At 40.8% G+C, this 20727-nt stretch overlaps 1 long non-coding RNA gene across 1 annotated transcript in view; it reads right to left on the reverse strand.

Moving 5' to 3' along the window:
* Positions 1 to 700: 700 nt before the first annotated feature.
* Positions 701 to 20727, reverse strand: part of LOC140706879 (uncharacterized) — a 233181-nt gene continuing 213154 nt past the window's right edge. The window contains exon 3 of the long non-coding RNA XR_012086772.2: positions 701 to 6349. This is a non-coding gene — a long non-coding RNA (uncharacterized LOC140706879). The remainder of the gene's footprint in view (positions 6350 to 20727) is intronic.

A 20727-nucleotide genomic window follows, 5' to 3' on the forward strand; every position in this document is an offset into this window, starting at 1 on the left:
GGCAATGTGTAGTCTGTACAATTAAATTGTTGCTCAGCAGGTGCATTGGGCAGTATGTAAGCGGCACGCTTTCCTTGCTATGTTAAACAACAAGATTTTAGTCAAGAATTATGGGAGGGTTTATTTATAATAAACTATTAAAAGAATGATGAGTTGTTCTCTACTACAGTGGCTCAGCTATTGTGGAAAATGTTATCTGCAATGGCTTCAGGGTTATTTTGCCAAAACTAATGGAAATCAGGGAAAATACAGAAAGAATCATGAATGCCTGTAAATAATAATACTGTTGAGTTTTATTAATACTACAGTATGTATTTGCATTGTTGGTCATTACTTAGGAACCTTGTGGTGCAGTAGTTAAACTTCTGTTCTGCAGCCAAAACTGTGCTCATGCCCTGGGGTTCAATCCCAGGTAGTTGGCTCAAGGTTAACTCAGCCTTCTATCGTTGTGAGGTCAGTAAAATAAATACACAGCTCGCTGTGGGAGGGGGTGGAGAGCAATGTGTAGCTTGCATAATTAACTTGTAAACCACCCAGAGAGTGCTTGAAGTGCTATGGAGTTGTATATAAGCAGCATGCTTTGCTTTTTCTTTTTTTACTTACCTGGTTCACAACAACAGATTTGTAGAGAAGAAATTAGCCCCATACCTCCCCATCAGTGGTTCCTCCATGTGGGAATAATGTGTCTTAAAAGGAGAGGCCCCTGCTCAGACATAGGCTCTCCACATGAGCAAGCATCCTAATTTTCTAAGTTCTTTTATTGTGTGTTGCAGCCACATGCTAGCTGAGCAACTCCATTAGTTGGGTATCTGCTGTGAAAGAGGGCAGGAATTCAGTTACCTTTTGTGTCTCTCTTGGGCAAGCTGCACAGTCCCAGACTGCCCCCAGAAGAAAGAAATGGTAAACTACGCCTGAGTATTTTATACCTAGAAAAATCCTGGAAGAGTCATATATCAGAATCAGCTTGGGTCCCTTTGAAAATATGGGATTCAGCCTCAAACATCAGTCCATATGACTTCGGAACATGGAAGCAGGGAAGGCAATCTTGTCCTTTTCCTCAGAAAGAAATAATATTGAGAAAGCCTGCCCAGTAATTAGTAATTAGTCACCCTTGTGCCTGCATTTACTTTCCCTCCCCCACCTACACCGTACGGGGGGGGGGAGTGAAGGTTTGCAACAAAAGTTCCAAATCAATCATTGACCTTTTGTGTCAAGCCCACCACAAAAATACAACAAATGTTATGGTTAGCAAAGGACAAAAGGGATCCCCTCACCACTGCGGGAGTATACCGGATACCTTGCAGTTGTGGCCAGGTATATATTGGAACCACAAAACGAAGCATCCACAACAGAATCAAAGAACATGAGAGACACTGCAGACTAAAACAACCAGAAAAATCGGCAATAGCTGAACATGCCCTAAAACAAGCTGGACATGAAACTCTATTTCAAAATACTGAAGTACTGGACAACACCAGCAATCATTATGTTAGACTGCACAGGGAAGCCATTGAAATCCACAAACACCAGCAGAGCTTCAACAATAAAGAAGAAAGTTTAAAACTCAACAAAGTCTGACTCCCAGCACTGAAAAATACAGCCTGCAATAGGGCAACAAACTCTACCCAGCCACAAGGACCTGTGTTCACTGCACACAAAAGACCAGCTAACAACACCTATCCATCACAATGATGGATAATCTCTCCCCCTTATCACAACAATACACCCACAACAAAAACATGCTGATCACCACAATCACCCATCTCCTGAAAAGGACAAAAGCTGATCCCACAGCTATAAATACCCAACTATCCAAACAAACTGCACCAGAGCACAGAGTTCTGACTCCTGTCCTCCAAAGATGCTGGCCACAGAGACTTGTGAAACGTTAGGAAGAACAACCTTCAGAACACGTCCAAAGAGCCCGAAAAACCCATAACAGCCATCAGATGCCTGCCATGAAAGCCTTCAAGAATACAGGGAGTAAATCTTTACTGCTTTATCCTTCTACATGAGGATAAGATGCCACAAGATTATTCTGCTCACCCCAAAAAAGTTTTGAGGCAGGGAGGAACCACAAGTATTTTGGGGGCAGATGAAGCAAAATCCACAATTGACAAAGAGTGCCTGAAGGCCAGCTGCACCAAACGGACAAAAGAACTGTGCCTTCTGCTCTGTCACATGGACATTTAAATTGGAGAAGTCTCAGAGGCGTTGGCAGTGTCTTTTTAATTCTCAAAGAAAAGGACACTAGTTTTGCACAGAGACAGTTTGTCATGTGACAGAAGCCTTGACAAGAACAAAAAAAGTGCTCCTTGTCTTGCTGTTGCCTGGAGGTGAGGAATCTTGCAGGGCTCAGAAATGCCTCCTCAAGGTGTCTCCTTGAACTGAGACCGTCTCCATCAACAAGCATTAACTATCTGGTGAGCATTTTTTTCCCCATGTCATGTCTGGGAGGTAGCAGGAGGCTAGGAACCTGCATTTCGCATAGGGAAGGAAAGAGCTGTGTTCTGGGAACATCTGAATGTACCATAAACCGACTGCAACTACAGTAATAAGCTCTGTGTCTCCTACTCTTTCTCTTCAGCCTCTTGTTACATCACCAGGTATGAGGTGGATCTAATTCAATTTAAATTTTGTTCAAAAGACTAGTCCAAAGCTCAATAAATCCAAGAATGAGAATGAGAATCTTTAACCTCTGCTTTCAACTACCGGTGCCAGTTCTGTAAGCATTTAATCCTGCAGGGTGTCACCCGCACCACACCAAACTTAGTGGGAGCTCCGCTTTTTATTTAACATATGATTTAATTTAGTCTACTAAATGTCAAAGTCATATAGCAGCAGCCTGGCTGGCTTTCAATGCACAACACATAAAGGGGGTGGTGGGGGCTGTGGCGGCGGCTTTCTTTTCAGCATTTCTATATTCCAATCCATCCTTTGCAGCTGAACTGCACAGGGCAAGTGCTTTGGAGTAATTTTGCTGGAAAATACAGATCCTGCACTATGAGAATCATGAGAAATATAATTACGCACAACACTGAAGGATTATATAATTAGATGTTTCATTTTGTGCTACAGGTGAACCACAGCTATTCCCATTTCATTCCCGCTGATATGAATGTCGTTGCGATTTTTTTCCCCCATACTCCATGCCTGTTGAATAATTTGATTAACAGAAAAATCAGACTTGGGGATTAGCAATCAGAAAGGTATGAACGAAAAGGACCAAGCCCCTGCCCTGCAGTGACACAAATGGTTTCTTACTTAGTACTGCACTCCATATTCTTGTTGTTGCTGTCACTGTTGTTGCTGTTGTTTTAACGACCATTTGAGCTGCAGTCCTGCACAGGGTGGCTTATGATCAAGATCACTGAAGGCATGAGAACTGGTTTCTGAGCTGTTTAAAAAAAGTGTAGTAGTCTCCTGTTTGTAAGAGAGAACTCTGTACATTTTATTGTTTCAAGTTTCCTTACATATACCCACAGAGCCATGTTCCCGTCACAAGGCTTCACACACCTATAGTACGTGCATGTGAATATCAAAACCATTTCCATGTTTTCCCCCACCTCTTTTCCTCCCAGACTCATATGGAAGACTTGTGCCCATCAGGTTGGTGTAATTGGTCCTGCTGACTACAGAGTTTTTCATACAGATGGAAGAAGAGTACACAGCTCCAGATATAGTCAAACTACAGTAGTGCCTTGCTAGATGATGATAATCTGTTCCACTGAAATCGCTGTTTAGCGAAATCTTTGTCTAGCGAAAAGCATTTCCCCATTGGAATACATTGAAATCTGTTTAATGCATTCCAATGGGGAAGAATCGTCGTTGTCTAGCAAAGATCGGCCATAGGAAAGCCGCTTTGCGAACTTCCAATCAGCTGTTTAAATTGCTGTCTTGCAAAGCTTAGGTCCCGAAAACACCTGTTTTGCAAGCACGGAGGGAGCTGTCAAAATTGTCGTCTAGCGAAAATCGGTTTGCGAAGCACAGACCAAACATTGTCCAGTGAAATTCCCCCATAGGAATCATTGTTTTGCCAATCGCTATAGCAATCGCAAAAAGTCAATCTCTAGTGAAAAAACTGTCATGCGGGGTAACTGTCTAGCGAGGCACCACTGTATAACTCCCAGCATACCTCAGCACTGATTTGCTGGCAAAGGCTGATGGGAGTTGTTCAACAACAATAAGCTATCTGCCCCTGGCTTACTACATACATCCCACAACTATGTGGGATAATTCCACAAGTAACTGGCTACAGGTATACTTGAAGGAGAACTGTTAATGCTGTTTTAATTGATTGGGTTAATGCATTAAGCAATTTATCATAGCAATTCTGATGAGTGCTCCAAGTCCTTTCAAATTGTGGGTTGAGACTTTGAGACGGAGGATTTACAAATGTTGCAGGAGTAAGGGTCTGGTACTTAATTGTGACATGGTGTTAAATTGGCCTGTTGCTATGCAAATAGTCTGTAGAATTTAGTATTGCAGTTTCAAAGGCTATATGAAAATGCAACTGGAGGAAACTTTTCCACTTTACCTAAAACACCTTCAAGCCATAAAGACATTATTTGCAAAATAAATGCACTTTGGGTGAAAAAATCAGATTTGTTTATAGCATGAGAAACTAGCATAAAGCGATGCCTTTGGACAGCCTAGAACAACCTAATGCACCTTAGAAGTGCTACCACTCTCCTCATCCCCAGTCATTTTGCATGTAATGCGTGGATGATGAGAATTCAGGTAAGACAGTTCTGAAAACTGGTTGGAGAAATCTGCCTTTGGAATTGTTGAATGGCTTCTCACTGAAGCACATTTTGCATTGCAAAAATAATGTGTGTGTGTGTGTGTGTGTGTGTGTGTGTCTGTGTCTGTGTGTGTGTGTGTGTGTGTGTGTGTTTAAGCTAAACTAAATCTAATTAGTTTTTTTTTTTTAAAAAAAGATATATTTTATTTGTGAATTTGAACAAATTCATTTTTTGAGCTTTCATTTGTTGATATTGAAACTCTTTGCTAGTCAGGGATCCAAAAGAACATCCCCCCTCAAACTTCAGAGAGCGACAGCACCCTACATCCTCTGAACCACTCCCCTGTATTCTTTGATTTCTGTTTCTAACAGCTGTAAGGAAAAAAAAAGTATCATCATCATCATCATCATCATCATCATCAACTTCTTCTTCTTCTTCTTCTTCTTCTTCTTCTTCTTCTTGCTTACTCCTGATCAATTCTAATTTACCTATTGGGCAGTGTTTGAAACAGTGGAGGGGGACCAAAACATGTAAAGACACTTGATTTAAAAAACAAACAACATTGAGGGATATGTGGGACTATAATTTATATATATATAATTATTTTAAAGTTTTTCCATCCCGCCTATTTCCTTTAAAAGGACCCAAGGTGGCTTAGTTGTTGTGCCTGGAGCATACTTTGCCCAGGTAATCAAAATTCTGAGACAGAGAAGTACAAAAAAAAAGGCAGTCTTTGAAATGTCTGATTCTTAAACAGCTTCCTTGTTCAAGGGATTTATGTTTCCAGAGATACATGAGATAACCACAGCTTGACCTCATATAAGGATCTGCATGCTAGCAGTACATCGAATCGGATAGAGCTTTTACTATAAGGAGAAAGAATACCTAACAACTCCAGTCAGACACCTTCTTCTGTGCAAGTCTACTTTACTTTTTCTTTTTGGAAAGACATATTTTCTTAATTACTCCATTTCAGTCCCCTTCAATAGATGAGACAGGCATTGATCAGATAATGGAACACTTCTTCCTTTTAATTCAAACTGTGCTTTAATTTGTTACGTTGTCATTCACTTTAAGTTGCAACTGCATTGGTTTTATTTAACTGTAAGCTGTCTTGAGTTCTAGCACCGTTATCACTATTATTATTCACAATCCAGATGAAAACACATAGTCCTCCCAAATCAAAATTGAATGATTACCCCTGTATAAAATTGCAAATATCTAAAGCCACAAATGACCGATTTTTGCTAAATTACCATAAAAGCAATATAAACAAGCAGAATTCAAAGAAAACTTGAATTCTTGCTTATGCCCTCAGTGCCCTGGCTGCCAGATGGGCAGTATATAAATTGAATTGATGATGATGATGATGATGTTGCAGGGCAATAAGCAATATAGCAATTGAATAAACATCAAGACAACAGCTCCTGTAGGAATACTGAGAAGACACTCTGGTGCACTTTGAGGCAGGCCCCTTAAGCAGGAAGCAGGTGTGATGTCGAAAAGGAAGCAGAGAGCAGCAGTGTTGTGGTGGATCACTTGGGTGGTGGGATGCTGGCACTATCATCACTGGGCCCAATGGTTTAGCAGGCTGCAGGGGCAATCTGAAAGTGAGGAAAGAGTACAAAGGAATGGGTGTTGCCTTTAGAATAAAGAGACAAACTATTTTCAGTAAAGAAACTTTGATGTTTGTGAATAAGCACATCTGGGCTACAAATTAATGCACAGCAAGTTGGGGTAGGCATCAATACTAAATGTGATGGGGTTTCTACAGCATCTGTTCTTATCATTTTTTTGCAGAGTTATGTATGGCCAAACATTGCCCCCTACTTTTCTTCTTTTCAAATCGATGGCTTCTTTCTTCTCTATGTGCTGTGAAAGCAAAAAAGGCTATTAAAAAGTTATGTCCTGAAACATGCACCAAAGTATCAAAGCCTGGAGACAGCAAACACCTCACTGCTTTTAATCATCATTAGTTCAGATAAGCAGGAATATCCCTGACCACATAGTTAAGTGCTCAAGTTCGTTGTATGTTCATTTTCAGGCACTCAGTGTGTATAAAAGCAGATATTGGGACAAAATATGTGGACACTGCTTGGACATGTAAACAGCCTTGTAGAAGGAAGGCGTGGATAAATGGGCACTTTAAACAAGGCATAAATGGGCATCTTTTTAAAAAAAAGACAAAGAAGAAATTTGCTGACAAGGTCCTTGAGAAGATTGGTGCAATGGAAAATGGACTAAAAACCAGCAGGCTGTAGACCTATCCTCTTCCTATATGCTTATTTTATCATTCCTAAGGTATCTCCAGTACCTGCCCCCATTAAACTCTGAGTACTGAGGGCATATCTAACATTGTAGATGCCCTCAGAACAAGGCTGTGTTCTTGCACTTGTGGTCCCCCCACCTCCCAATCCATTAATGGAGAAACAACATAAAGGAATGAGTGCTGTGACAAAGCTGTTGCCTTTGGAATAAAGAGTGGAAATATTCCTTGTGCGAGAAGCTTGATTTGTGAATTAGCATTCCTGGGCCAAGAATTAATACATGGTAGGTGAGGGAAGATTTCTGCCTTACACCTCTTTTCCTAGAACTCTAGTATCCATCCTGCCAGAGCCAGATACAAAACTGTGACTCAGGTAAGGAGGAATGTGCAAAAACTTGAGGAACATGCCCAGGGATGCCTGACCAGAACCAGGTCCAAAAGGTATGATTTGTAATAAAATAATAGTCCAGTTCCCGCTGGAATATTCTTCCACAGCAGTGTACTGTGGTGTGAAGTGGGGGAGCTTTTTATCATTTTCAGACAATTGGAAGCTGGAAACATCCTAGCAAGTTACTTCCTTGTTATTTTCTTTAGAAAGAGCTTGTGTAATTCTCTTTCTTCCACATCCATCTACCCTCAGCCCTCAGTTTTAGACCTGCCTCTTCTTTTCCTTTCCTTTTCTTTGGATTATTCCTTAAAAGGCTGCAGGGCTATGACAATAGGCTTCCTTTTCCCCCTACACTTTTGTTCATTCTTTTTGATTGGTCATAATTTCTTTCTTTCTCTTTTAATTAATCTCATGTTCCAGAATAAATGTGTTTTAACAGCATGAAAGGGATGGATGTCATGAAAATTTAAGGTTTATAGTTTGATTTTTTAAAAAAAATTATTTGATTAAATCTGAGCATTTTCTTACCAATGTCCCTAGACTAAATTCTCATGTAAAATAAAATATGTGCTATATTTGTCATTAAAGCAGCCATGATATTGAGGGGAAACACTCTGGTTTCTAACATTTTTTATACACGTACCATACAATTTTGACTTAATTTCACAGTACGTTATTCAGTTTGATGTCTTCCAAGGGCACGGATGGCTTCTATGTTGATCAGACAGTATAACAATGTTTATGGTTTTGTTATGTAAATGATCTCCTTTAATTCTCCATCAAAGTCTAGGAAAGAAAGCCACATTAAACTGTCACCAAAATAAGTTGCTGTTGTGATTGTTATGTAATTACTGATTTTGAGTTATAGTGACCCAATGAATTAATTACTTCTAAAAGATCCTATCATTGAGAGCCTTATTTAGATTCTCCTAAGTCAAGGTTGTGACTTCTTTCTCTCTTCTTTTAACTGGTTTTACTGTTTTTAAATTTGTAATGCCGCCCAGAATAGACCTTTGGTCTAGATGGGTGGGGTATAAATCTAAACAAACAAACAAACAAACAAACAAACAAACAAACAAACAAACAAATAAATAAATAAATAAATAAATAAATAAATAAATAAATAAATAAAAACTGTTTTGATTTTTTAATTGTCACTTCTAAAGTTATGTAATATTCAATAGGCATTGTTTGAAATATTCAACTTTCCTCTTTAACCTTCGGTTCTATTTTCTGTTAGTGATATGGTGTCAGCCACACATTTTATATTATTCATGTTTCTTCCACCAATTTTCACTCCTCCTTCATTTGACTCTTGCTGGTATACAAAGATTTCTCAAAAGGAAAAAAAAAAGCACAGAGATCATTCAAATGTGAGATTCTCTGTAATAAAAAACAGTTTCCAATATATATTTATGGGGATTTTCTTCTGTTTCATAGCTGAGGACAAAATCAGACCTTCTTGAATATTTCCCTATCTCCCACATAAAGGGATCTACAACAGGTCACGCAACCATGAATTGGCCCTAGAACAAAAAGTTGCCCATCCTGAAATACCTACTCCAATAAGTAATAAAGTACTTAGTAAAGGTTCCCCTTGACATTTAGTCCAGTTGTATTCAACTCTAGGGCACGGTGCCCATCCCTGTCTCCAAGCCGTAGAGCCAGCGTTTGTCCGAAGACGGTTTCTGTGATCACGTGGCCAGCGCGACTAGACACGGAACGCTCTTACCTTCCCACCGTGCTGGTACCTATTTATCTACTTACATTTTTACATGCTTTCAAACTGCTACGTTGGCAGGAAGTAATGAACGGGCGCCCCAAATTGGAGCTAAGTGGCCAAAGAGGGTGAGGAACAAAAGAAGTATAATAATCCAGTTTTAGTGTAAGATATTTTTAGATGACTTATTATAGCCAGTTCATGTTATGTCTCTTTCCAAGAATATATGTCAGCTTCAGAAAGGTGGACCTCGACATATACCAGTGTTTGTATATACTGCAGCATTAGCTATAAAGGATAAAGCATACGTACCAATATAACTTGCAAAAACAATACTATTTCATTGTGGTTGCAAAATTGTTTTATATGATCGATTTACAACCCAGCCATGTAGCTAATGGTTTGAGGGAAACATGACAGATTTCTACAAGTGTAAAAGACATATAACACATGATGGGCTCTGATAAACTGAGAACTGAGAGAATTATGTATGTTATTGCCTCAAGGGTGGTTTTATTTTCAGCATCTCACTCAAATCCATTATGCATTCCACATGCACAAATATATGAAGTAGATCAATTGGCTATTTTTGAAAGCTTTTTTTTGCTTCATTTCAAGTAGATATATCTGCCAGATCTACCAGTATAAAATCGTGTCTCACATATCATACAGAGAGAATTCATTGAAATACAATATTTAAATCCCACAATTTATAAAGTGCTCTTAGGTCTCCTTTGCCCTCTTTTGCCCCCTGCTTTCTGAGTCACAATTGCATAGTTCCTCAAATGCCCAAAATGGCACTTTCAGCAATTCCCTGCTATCCTGTTACATGTGAAGGAATGCCACGTGCCCTTGAAAAAGAGTAAACTGAATGCCAGACTCTACATGGGCAAATCTGCAAAGAAAAGAAAGGAAGAGTAGAGAGGAGATAAAGAAAGAATAAGAGGGGAGAAAGCTAGGGGGGTATTATCAAGAATTCTTCTTATGTGCTTTCCCCCCCTCATTTGTGGAAAGCCTACAGAGTAGTTCTGTGTGTGCAGTGGGAGTGAATGTTTCCTTTGGTGATTTGGGGGTGCACCCAGCTTGTACATAATGCAACAACATCACATGCACCCCCAAATCACCAAAGGAAGTCTTTAACCAGCATCAGTTTCCACTGCTGCTGATGTCATTTCCATTGTGCATGCAAAGCTGCACAACTGGATTTCAGCCATTATGTATTTTAGCTTTCCATATGGTATGTATGTTATGTTTTTTGTTTGTTTGTTTGTTTTTTGCTCTTTGTTCATTTGTCTTCGCTGGTCAATCTCTTAGCCCAAGAAAATCTTAATATCCTATATTTCAAATGGTTCTTCCTTTTATGTCTTAAAGTCCATGATTTGATGCTATTTAGCAGAACCAAAAATATATAGCACCATTGGTCATGATGCCAAAGAATATCCAGTAGATTCTAATATACTGTGTTTCTTTCTTCTTTTTTTCTAACATCTCTCACTCCACATAAATTTTGTCAGCATTCATGATGCCTCTAGTGTTAATGCTGCCAAGTTCTAAGAATTTATAGGCTTTAAAATGTCATTAGATGTGATACTAAAGCTTAAAGCTTGTGTGAACAGAAGTAACATGCACAGGTTTATTTCAGTGTGCTTAATGTACATGCATTATGCTCACAAAAAATACGCTGCTCTGCGCCCTCATTTTCCATTTCTGCAGATACCCTTGCATGCCATTGTACAACACGTGCTCAAAGCCAAATTTAAGTTTTTGTTTACTATTAACGTTCTTCATCTTAAATAAGCTGTTTTGGCCCATATTTATTCTGTATAGCCATGAAACCACTATTCATTAACTAAATTCCAAGATACATATGTTTGCCAACACATTTCAGTTCAGATTATTAGCTGAGTTTCTTGGACTGCTTTCTCTTTACCAAGGACTAAGTTTTCTTATATTTAATTCTTAGTCAGCACATATTCCTTGCTTTGTTGACTTTACTGGCTTAAATCTTGTGGCATAACTTATGCCTGTGGAAAAGTGATGATTGTGGTCAGGGGGTGATTTTTAATAATTAAAAACTTGTTTTTTGTTTTTGCCTGCTGTTGTCTGATCTTCCATTTTTATTTCAATTTATTTGTTGTTAATATACTGTAGATGGCAAATTATATAAATATTTCTAGAAACAAGACCTTTACTAACCAAGGATTCCAGGTTGTGTTTTTCATAGTCATTAAAGTAAGTGTACAAATTAGAAGCTTGCTCCTGAAGTGACTTACCTGAGATTGGGGGTCATCTTATCTTTCTCCTTCCCTTGGGCACAGAACAATGTTTGTCTGTACATATCCAGATCTTATAGGATGGCCAGTGAATGCATCCTTGCAGAAGCCACTCCCAAATCAGAGAGCCCTCATGAGTCTTTTCTTGTCCCTACCGTAAGCAGACGGGGGACTGGAGTGAAGATTATAGTCTAAACGCTATACCATAAGAGCTAAAAAATATCCTGAGTATTCTCTGCAATTGAGGTGTGTTCTTAGGGTAGCTAGCTATGGCTTCAGGTGGACATGATGTCTCCGTCTCCATGGAAGGATCTGATTCTGGCTACAGAAACACTAAGAGAGGTGCTTGCATCTTTTTTTAAACAATCAGTCAGCAACATTATTTTTGAGAAAACCATAAAGGAATGGATCATTAAGTTCATCATTCTGTAGCTAGTACAAATTCGGGTGCTTCCATTTTTGGATAAGGTAATAAAGATCATTCCCACCCAAATTTTAGGGCTCTTTCTTAGTCTAAACATTTGACTGAAAAGGTTCACCTTGTGTCCAAACATTTCTAAGGCCAGGAACTTTGCCAACTTTTGTGAGCCCTATTATGTTTTGGATTTTTGTATATCTGATCCAGTAGGGACATCTGGTACAAATAAACTTGCATCCTTAGTCTTTAAAATAAGCACAGCCAGTAACACATCTCTGTGTTTGCCAGAACACCCCGTGTAACACAAATTGATTCTAAAAGCAGTTTCTAGCCCTGCAGTGTTTATAGAATCGAACTGAAAATAAGACACCAAGCTATTTTTCTACAGCAGGATTAATCTCCCTTTCCCCCTCCCTCCTTCTGGATTGCCCTCTCTGCTCCAAATTGAAGCTTAACTTTGCGAGCTGAGAAATATAAACACTTCCAAAAGTTTCATTGTGGTTGGAGAATGGGTCCCATTTCTAGAAAGGGACTGTTGATGAGTAGACTCCATTTCTTCCTTCCAACAATCCAACACTCACTCAGCTAGTTTCTGGTGCAGAGTGGATTTTTCTGTGAATATACCAACTTCTCCATACCTTAATTAATCCTTCTCTTGCCCTGCACTCTTGTTCCAAGTCCTATGAGGGCAAAGTAGCCTATGTAGGCTAATGATCCAATGGAGGAGAAGAGCCTTACAATTGGGGTCCACTGCTTCCATTCATTACCTGAGTGACACTTCTAATTGTGGTCTTAATGAGAATTGTGCTAGTGAAAATGGAAAACTGTGTCCAGGATTTGTTCATGCAACCCCCTCTCAAAAAAACAGAGTTGCAAATGTTTTTTCACTGCTGCCATAACTTGGAATATTTATAACCTCTGACACTAGGGGATAATGTTTGATAGTGGCAAGCTCAATAAGTGGTTGGCCAGCTTTCATAAAACAGAACTTCTCAGTTATCTCTCATCCTCTGACTGTATCTGACATTTTATCATGGCAATGAGTGCCACAGAGAAGAAGGCAAAGGAATGACCCTGTCGTTGTTCATGGTTGCTTTCTGATTGGATCTGTATTAATGGAATGTTTTGCTTCCTAAGGAAATATTTATAAAGACACAGCAATTTACATGCTTTGATACATCATTTTTTTTGAGAGGCATGCCTAATGTGTATAATTTCTGAATTTAAAGGCAGAAAATTTTGAAAAGGACTAATTATATCCTACATTATCATTTGATGACACAGTATCACCAATCTATTTTAAGTGACAAGCAATTTGCAGGAGAAGCATTGCCACTTCCAAATGTCACTTCTAAATGTAATCACTTCTTCCAGAGCATGGGTTTCGAGGAGGCATGAACGAGGGGGTACTAAAATGTACTGACAGAATAACGACTCAGCCCCAGGCATCCATCTGGAAAAGCTTGGGCACCAAGTCTTCGCGTCAGAGGGAGAGAAAGAAAGTTTGTTTGTGTGGGAGAGCTCTTTCTAAACCAATGAAAAATGAGAATGTGAATAATTTTCAAAGTTCTGCGCTACCTTACTATGGCCGCAATATAGTGACTAGTGAATTCTTACACACTCTAGCAATCAGCTTTGGCTTCCTTATTAAGAAGTTGCAGAATAGAAGGTTCGTTTTCCCCCATTCTCGAACATTTGAAAAAAAATCAAATAGCTAATACGTCAGCTGAAGTTGAAATTCATCAATACTGTGTGTGCATGAGCGTGTGCATGTGCTCGTGCATGTGTATATAATTAACAAATATAAAATATCATTATTTTAATCAGTAGGAGCAAAAGAGATTGTTTTGCTCTCATTTCTGTCATTATTGCATCTGGGAAAATAATAAAGCCTAATTAAACTGAGAATGCACAGAGCAGTTTTGTAAAAATGAAAACTTGGTTGATCTTTTATGTAGTAGGTCCCAGATCATTAATTTCCATGTCCACCCCAAATGAATGTTTATCATTTTATGTCTGCATGATTTAGAGAATATGGGAATGAATGAATAAGTGCAGAGAAACCAAACAGCACAGAAAGGCATTTCATCACACTTCACTATCTTAAATGTGAGCATGTTGGATCAGATTTAGTGTATGCAAGAAATAGGGGGGAGCAGATGCCCCTGATCCCATCCTCCTCCCAGTGGCCCTCCCCCAGCTCCCTGAAAACGCTGTTTTACCTGGTATGTCCCCAGCCCTCTCTCTGTGCAGCATGTGGAACAAGGTTGGGATGGCCGCTATGGAGATCAGTGGCAGTCAGGCTCTGCTATCTCTCTTACATGCACCTGAATCCACCCAGTGCTTTTTAGTAGAAGATTATCATTGGTTTGGTTGGATCCAGAGGCAGTTATGTTCAGAGTAGTCTCACTGAAATCAGTGGGGCAAGTAACTTCACCCATTGATTTCCCTAGGTATGCTATTAAATGTGATTAAAGCGAGAAAGAGATAGTAGAGAAAACCTAGAGCTGAAAGCACCTTAATGGTGCAGATTGATGACTGAAGCAGTCTTTCAGTGTCTGTGAAATCAGACTCCAAGGGAATTCCATGGTTAAATCCTGAAGGCCAATCACAGACCAAAGCAAACTGATATGCATAATCCCAGAAAGGACGGAAACTCATGCTGTGACACTCAAGTGCTCACATTAGTTAAGCATTTCCCTTTTCCACTCCTGGCTCCTGTGCAATCTCTAATGACTATTTCGGGCCTAAGTCCCAATCAGGTCTATTAGCTTAGCAGGATCATGACTGCTCTTCCAAACATTTTAGGATGGTTTCTTTCACTAAATGCAACTGCAGGGGCTACTAATTTGATCAGGGAAGTGTTAAGCATTTCCTTTGTTCTCTCTCTCTCTCTCTCTCTCTCTTTAACAAATTGAAGTGACACACACCAGATAAACTTTGTTTCTGGGGTAAGTCAGGGAATAAATGCTTGACCGAGATGGCTATGTCAGGTCCTAACACCATCTCCCGAGAAAATAGTAGATGTGGGGAGGTATTTTAGAATAGCAAAAGACTAACTCACTTAAAAAGCAGAGACATCACCTTGCCAACAAAAGTCCGAATAGTCAAAGCTATGGTTTTTCCTGTAGTAATGTATGGAAGTGAGAGCTGGACCATAAAGAAGGCTGACCGCCGAAGAATTGATGCTTTTGAATTGTGGTGCTGGAGGAGACTCTTGAGAGTCCACTGGACTGCAAGGAGAACAAACCTATCAATTCTAAAGGAAATCAACCCTGAGTGCTCACTGGAAGGACAGATCCTGAAGCTGAGGCTCCAATACTTTGGCCATCTCATGAGAAGAGAAGACTCCCTGGAAAAGACCCTGATGTTAGGAAAGTGTGAGGGCAAGAGGAGAAGCGGACGACAGAGGATGAGATGGTGTCATTGAAGTGACCAACATGAATTTGGGCCAGCTCCGGGAGGCAGTGGAAGACAGGAGGGCCTGGCGTGCTCTGGTCCATGGGGTCACAAAGAGTCAGACACGACTAAACTACTAAACAACAGCCTCACTTCCAAATGTTTTCCCAATTAAATTAGCAATGTCACTGTGCCATCACTGAGGGGGGCAGGGTTGCCAGTTATAATGGGTACTTTGGCCCTCAATTGTGATTTATTTAATATGGTATTATCACAGATTGATGCTATGTGCTATTCATAAATGCTTGAAATACCACTTAGACATTTCCAAAGGAGAGAAGGCAGTCTTTAAGAAGGAGGGAGAGTGTCAACATACCTCTTTAAAAAACATTTAAAATGTCAAAGCAAGATTGTTGGAATAACTTTTTCTTAAAAGTCCACAGATCATTTCTAAAATCATCTATCATAAACACTCTTAATCCTGGTCAATATGTCCTAACTCATCTTTTTCTTGACATCCCATGACACTTTTGTTCCTCCTTCCTTTCTTTTGTTAAAAAGACATAGAAATTCAAACATGTCTTCTGGATACTCACCTGCTCAAATATCTTTCAGGCCACAAATGTAATGTGAATATTTCTAAAACAGATGCACAAGCGCACCTTAGGGAAGAATTATGCATTATAAACTGTCAACATAACCTTCATGGTCCAGCTGGTTTCCTGGTTATTCTTGTAATGTCTACACTGTTCCTCTAGCATACCAGTAATACCTGGGAGAAAGTCTGAAGTTTAGTTCTGCTTTGTAAACATAACTTTACTCATTGTAATACCACTTTTAGAAGAAATGTGGCAGAAAGCACTGAAGACGGACAGGTTTTGTGAGGAAACTTTTTAATATATGATCTCTATAGTGCTTCTGTAAGCAGATGTGGGAAACATTTAGCCCTCCAGATATTTTGGCTTGCATTTCCCATCAGCCCCACCCGGCACAGAAAGAAATTGTTGGAGTTACATACATAAACATCTGGAGGGCCAGAAGTCCCCCTCACTGATATGCTGAGGGTATTAATAATAGAACACAAGGAAGAATAGAAAGTGGTGTTCATTTTCCCTCAGGATAACATAAAGGTGTGCAGAATGAATCCTGGGATATTTTCTTGATGAGAATCCCAACATACTGGACCTTAGCAGTAGATTTTAGATTGAGGTTGGGACTAGATTTAGCATACACATTCTGCTTGACACCCCGTATTTTTTGCTCCATAAGACGCACTTTTTCCCTACCAAAATGTGGGGCAGGAAGTCCGTGCATCTAATGGAACAAAGGCACAATTTCGTCGCTGCTTGCCCCATGGGGGGGAGCGTCGCAAGGGTCCGGGTGAGCCTTCCAGGACCCTTGCAAGGCTCCCCCACCCCCACGGGACCAGCGCCGGCGAAATCGCCAGCTTCCAGGTGGGGGGAGCATCGCAAGGGTCCTTGAAAGCTCACTCAGACCCTTGTGACGCTCCTCCCACCCCCCACGGGGCTAGCGCTGGTGAAATCACCAGGTTCTGGCAGTGTTTGGAAGCTTGATAAGCCTCCAAACACTCTCAGAACCTGGTGATTTTACCCCCCCTGGCCCCGTGGGGGGGTGGGAGGGAGCGTGGCAAGGGTCCAAGGGAGCCTCCCAGGACCCTTGCCAGGCTCCCCCCACCCCCCCATGGGGCCAGCCCTGGCGAAATCGCCAGGTTCTGGGAGTGTTTGGAAGCTTGGGGAGCCTCCAAACACTCCCAGAGCTGGCGATTTTACCCCGCCTGGCCCCGTGGGGGGTGGGAGGGAGCGTGGCAAGGGTCTGAGGGAGCCTCCCAGGATCCTTGGCATGCTCCTCCCACCCCTGCATGGGGCCAGCATTGGCAAAATCGCCAGTTTTTGGGAGTCTTGAAGCTTGGGAAGCCTCTGAAGAGTCCCAGAAGGTGGTGATTTTGTCCCCTCTGACCCCTGAGGGGGGCAGGGTGAGTCTCTAAAGGGTCCTGGAACACACCCTAGGACCCTTTAGAGACTCACCCTGCCCCCCCGCTGGGCCAGAGGGGGGGTATCACTAGCTTCTCAGACTCTTTTGAGGCTTGGGAAGCTTCAGCAGAGTCCCAGAAACTGGCGATGTCACCCCCTCTGACCCCCGGGGGGCAGGGTGAGCCTCCAAAGGGTCCTAGGGTGTGTTACATAAGATGGACCACTCCATAAGGCTCACCAATTTTTAGGAGAAGAAAACAAATTATTTTTTTCCTGTTTTCTTCTCCTAAAAATTTGGTGCGTCTTGTGGAAAGGTGCGTCTTATGGAGCGAAAAATACGGTATTTTAAGTGCTCTTGCCCAGTCTGTCTCATCATAGGATGTTCAAGGTATGAAATATTTAGAACTGATGCACCATTTCCTTCTTCTCGGCAAGATTGAGAAAATGTTGGCAAAGGAGAAAAGAAAAAAAGGAAAGAAAAAAATTATAACACTCTAAAGACTGACAGTTTTATTTCAGTGTGAGCTTTTGTAGATGAAAATCTATTTCCTCAGACGCAGGCATGCAAAATGCTTGACTTATGTATTTAGATATATCCCCATGACCAGGTGAGGGTATAGATAATATACAAAGTGATAATGGTTTGTTCACTTCCTGGGTAGGGCAACAGCTGTAACCCAGGATGACTTGACTATCATGAGAATGTCAGAAGATGCTTCTGGGACAGTCAATGGTGGAAACAGTTTTATAGTCAAAATATACTGTCAAAATTGAGTCATTAATGTATATATATTTTCTGATGTAGCCAATTTCTGCTCCTTCCCACTCAAGTTATGGACAAGTATTTGTTCAACTCAAAGGGCTTCGTCAGAGATCAAGGGTTCATAGCACAGTATATATACACACTCCTGTACTGCAGTGAGTCCTGAAACCTTTGTGCAAGGCAGGAGAGGAAGTTAAACACGTTCCATATGCATTGTCTCTGATGCTTTTTTGGTATCATCTGGCAGGAAAAAGTTCCACATAGAGTAGTTCTAGAATGATCTGGAATTTTTAGCATGTATACATTACTGAAACAGTGACGTCTATGTTGGCTTGGGTATGTCATGAGAATGGCTGATGGTCAGATTCCAAAGGATCTCCTGTATGGAGAATTAGTGCAGGGAAATTGCCCCAGAGGGAGACCACAGCTGCGATACAAGGAGATCTGTAAGTGGGATCTGAAGGCCTTAGGAATGGACCTCAACAGATGGGAAAACCTGACATCTGAGCATTCAGCTTGGAGGCAGGCTGAATGCTTGGAGCATTCAGCTTGGAGGCATCATGGCCTCTCCCATTTTGAAGAGACACTTGTCCAGCAGGTCGAGGTAAAGAGGTAGTCCCGAAATCAGCAAAATCAGGGAGCTGGACAGGGGACAGATTGTATTTGTCTTCAGTGTGGAAGGGATTGTCACTCTCTAATTGGCCTTCTCAGCCACACTAGATGCTGTTCCAAGACCTCTATTCAGAGCACGTTACCATCGTCTCTCGAGACTGAAGGATGCCTATAGTCATGGACATGTCCAATTCATCAGACATAAGATAAGCTTTAACATGGCAAATATTTATACATGGCATCAAAATATAGATATCAAAATACAGAGATCATGGTTGGTAGTGAGAAAGTCAGTGGGAGTTTAACATTCTGGCGATGGTGTCTTTGATATGCAGGCATTTCATTGAAGCTTGTATTGTAAAGGGTGTGAGAACCTCTGTCATAAAATAACAGTAGAGTAATATGAATGTTCGTTAGATTGGCTTTCTACAGTTGCTAATGAACTTTTCCCCACTACACACTTACCTTTGTAATCAGCTGGAATAGTGTGTGAATTACCCTAAGCCAGTGGTCCCCAACCTTTTGGATGGTGCACCCCCGTGCTCATGGGTGGGCATTTCACGCTCACAGAGGGGCATGTTGCACTTGTGGAGGTGTGTGCTGCCCTCGCATACATGCACGCAAGCACAACACATCCCTCCACAAGTGCAACATGACCCTATGCAAGCACAAAATGCCCCTCAGCAAGCACTATTGTAGTTGTTGTTCGTACTATTTATGTATTTGTTGTTTTATACTGTTTTATTTTATATTGTAAGCTGCCTAGAGTGGTCTATTCATCCAGATAGGCGGGATATAAATAAATAAAAAGAAAAAAAAGAAAAGACAATATTCCCACCGTGCATGCGTGCAGGGGGGGCAGAGATCTCTCTCTGCAGCCCAGTTCCAGGAAGCCCACGGACCATCACCAGGCCATGGACCGGGGGTTGGGGGCCCTGCCCTAGGCAATGGACAACCACAAGAGCAGAATCTGTTTCACTTTTGAAGTTTCTGAGGAGGATATGTTAAGGGAGGGGGGAAATACTGGGCAATGCAGTACAGTACCCTAAAAAGCCTTGGCTTATATTCATCAATGTGTGTGTCTAGCGTGTGTATATATTTTATTTCAGCTGTTTCTCTCTAGGTTCTTGTCTTGTTTTTTTCCTTTGCTACGATGGGCACTTTCAGATCATATATGAATATCCTGGTAAATTAAAACTACGTGAAACCAGTTTCTGTGTGTTGTCATTCCCAATGTCAGATTTGTGACCATTAATTCATTTGCACAGAGATTGTCCCATTTGCCCTATGTAGAGTGTAGATGGGTATTGTTGGCAAAAGATGGCATAAGTAACATTGGTAGAGGAACAGGTAAAAGTACCTTTGATATTATGTGTGATATTGTTAGGTCTAGTAATGGTACTTCCAGAATAAATGCAGGAACAGAACTGGCATCTGGGTTTGTAGCAGAGTTTTGTTTCCATTTCTGTGTCAGTATTGCATAGTCCAGTGAGTGTCAGGAGTTGTTTGAAATTGGAGGATTGTCTGTAAGCAATCCTCATCATACCACCAAGGGCTCTGGAGAGTGAAGTGTTCTGGTTGAGGATGGGTTGGAGATCCCTTATGATACACCTGAATGGTTTTACTTGTAGACTGAAAGCGACAACTAGTGGTGTTCAATTATTTTCCTTTCTGGATGTGCCATGTAGTAGGTTGCTTCTTGGCATTTGTCTTGCTTTGTTAATTTTTCCATAATCATATTGGGTGGGTATTGTAGTCTGAGAAACACATTCTGTAGATCGTTGAGTTTAGAGTCTCTATCTTGTGGGTCAGAGCAGATGTGATTGTATCTGAGGGCTTGGCTGTAAACAATAGATTTTGTTGTGTGTTCAGGATTGAACCTGGAAAGATGCAAGTACATATATCTATCAGTGACTTTTTGGTACAGTGTTGTGTTGAGATGTCCACGTTGTAGTTTTACAGTGGTGTCTAAAAATTTACCTCTTGTGTCGATTGTTCCAAGATGAGTTTGATGTTTACAGTTATAACTGCATACTGGTACAGAAAAGTGGTACACTCTGGGGAAAATGTATGTATCACTTGATTGTATTGTAGAGGTGAGAAATATGTGTCCCTCCAGATGTTGTTGGACTACAACTCCCAACAGCTCTAG

Source organism: Pogona vitticeps, chromosome 1 (assembly GCF_051106095.1).
Source record: "Pogona vitticeps strain Pit_001003342236 chromosome 1, PviZW2.1, whole genome shotgun sequence".
NCBI classification, from domain to species: Eukaryota; Metazoa; Chordata; class Lepidosauria; order Squamata; family Agamidae; genus Pogona; species Pogona vitticeps.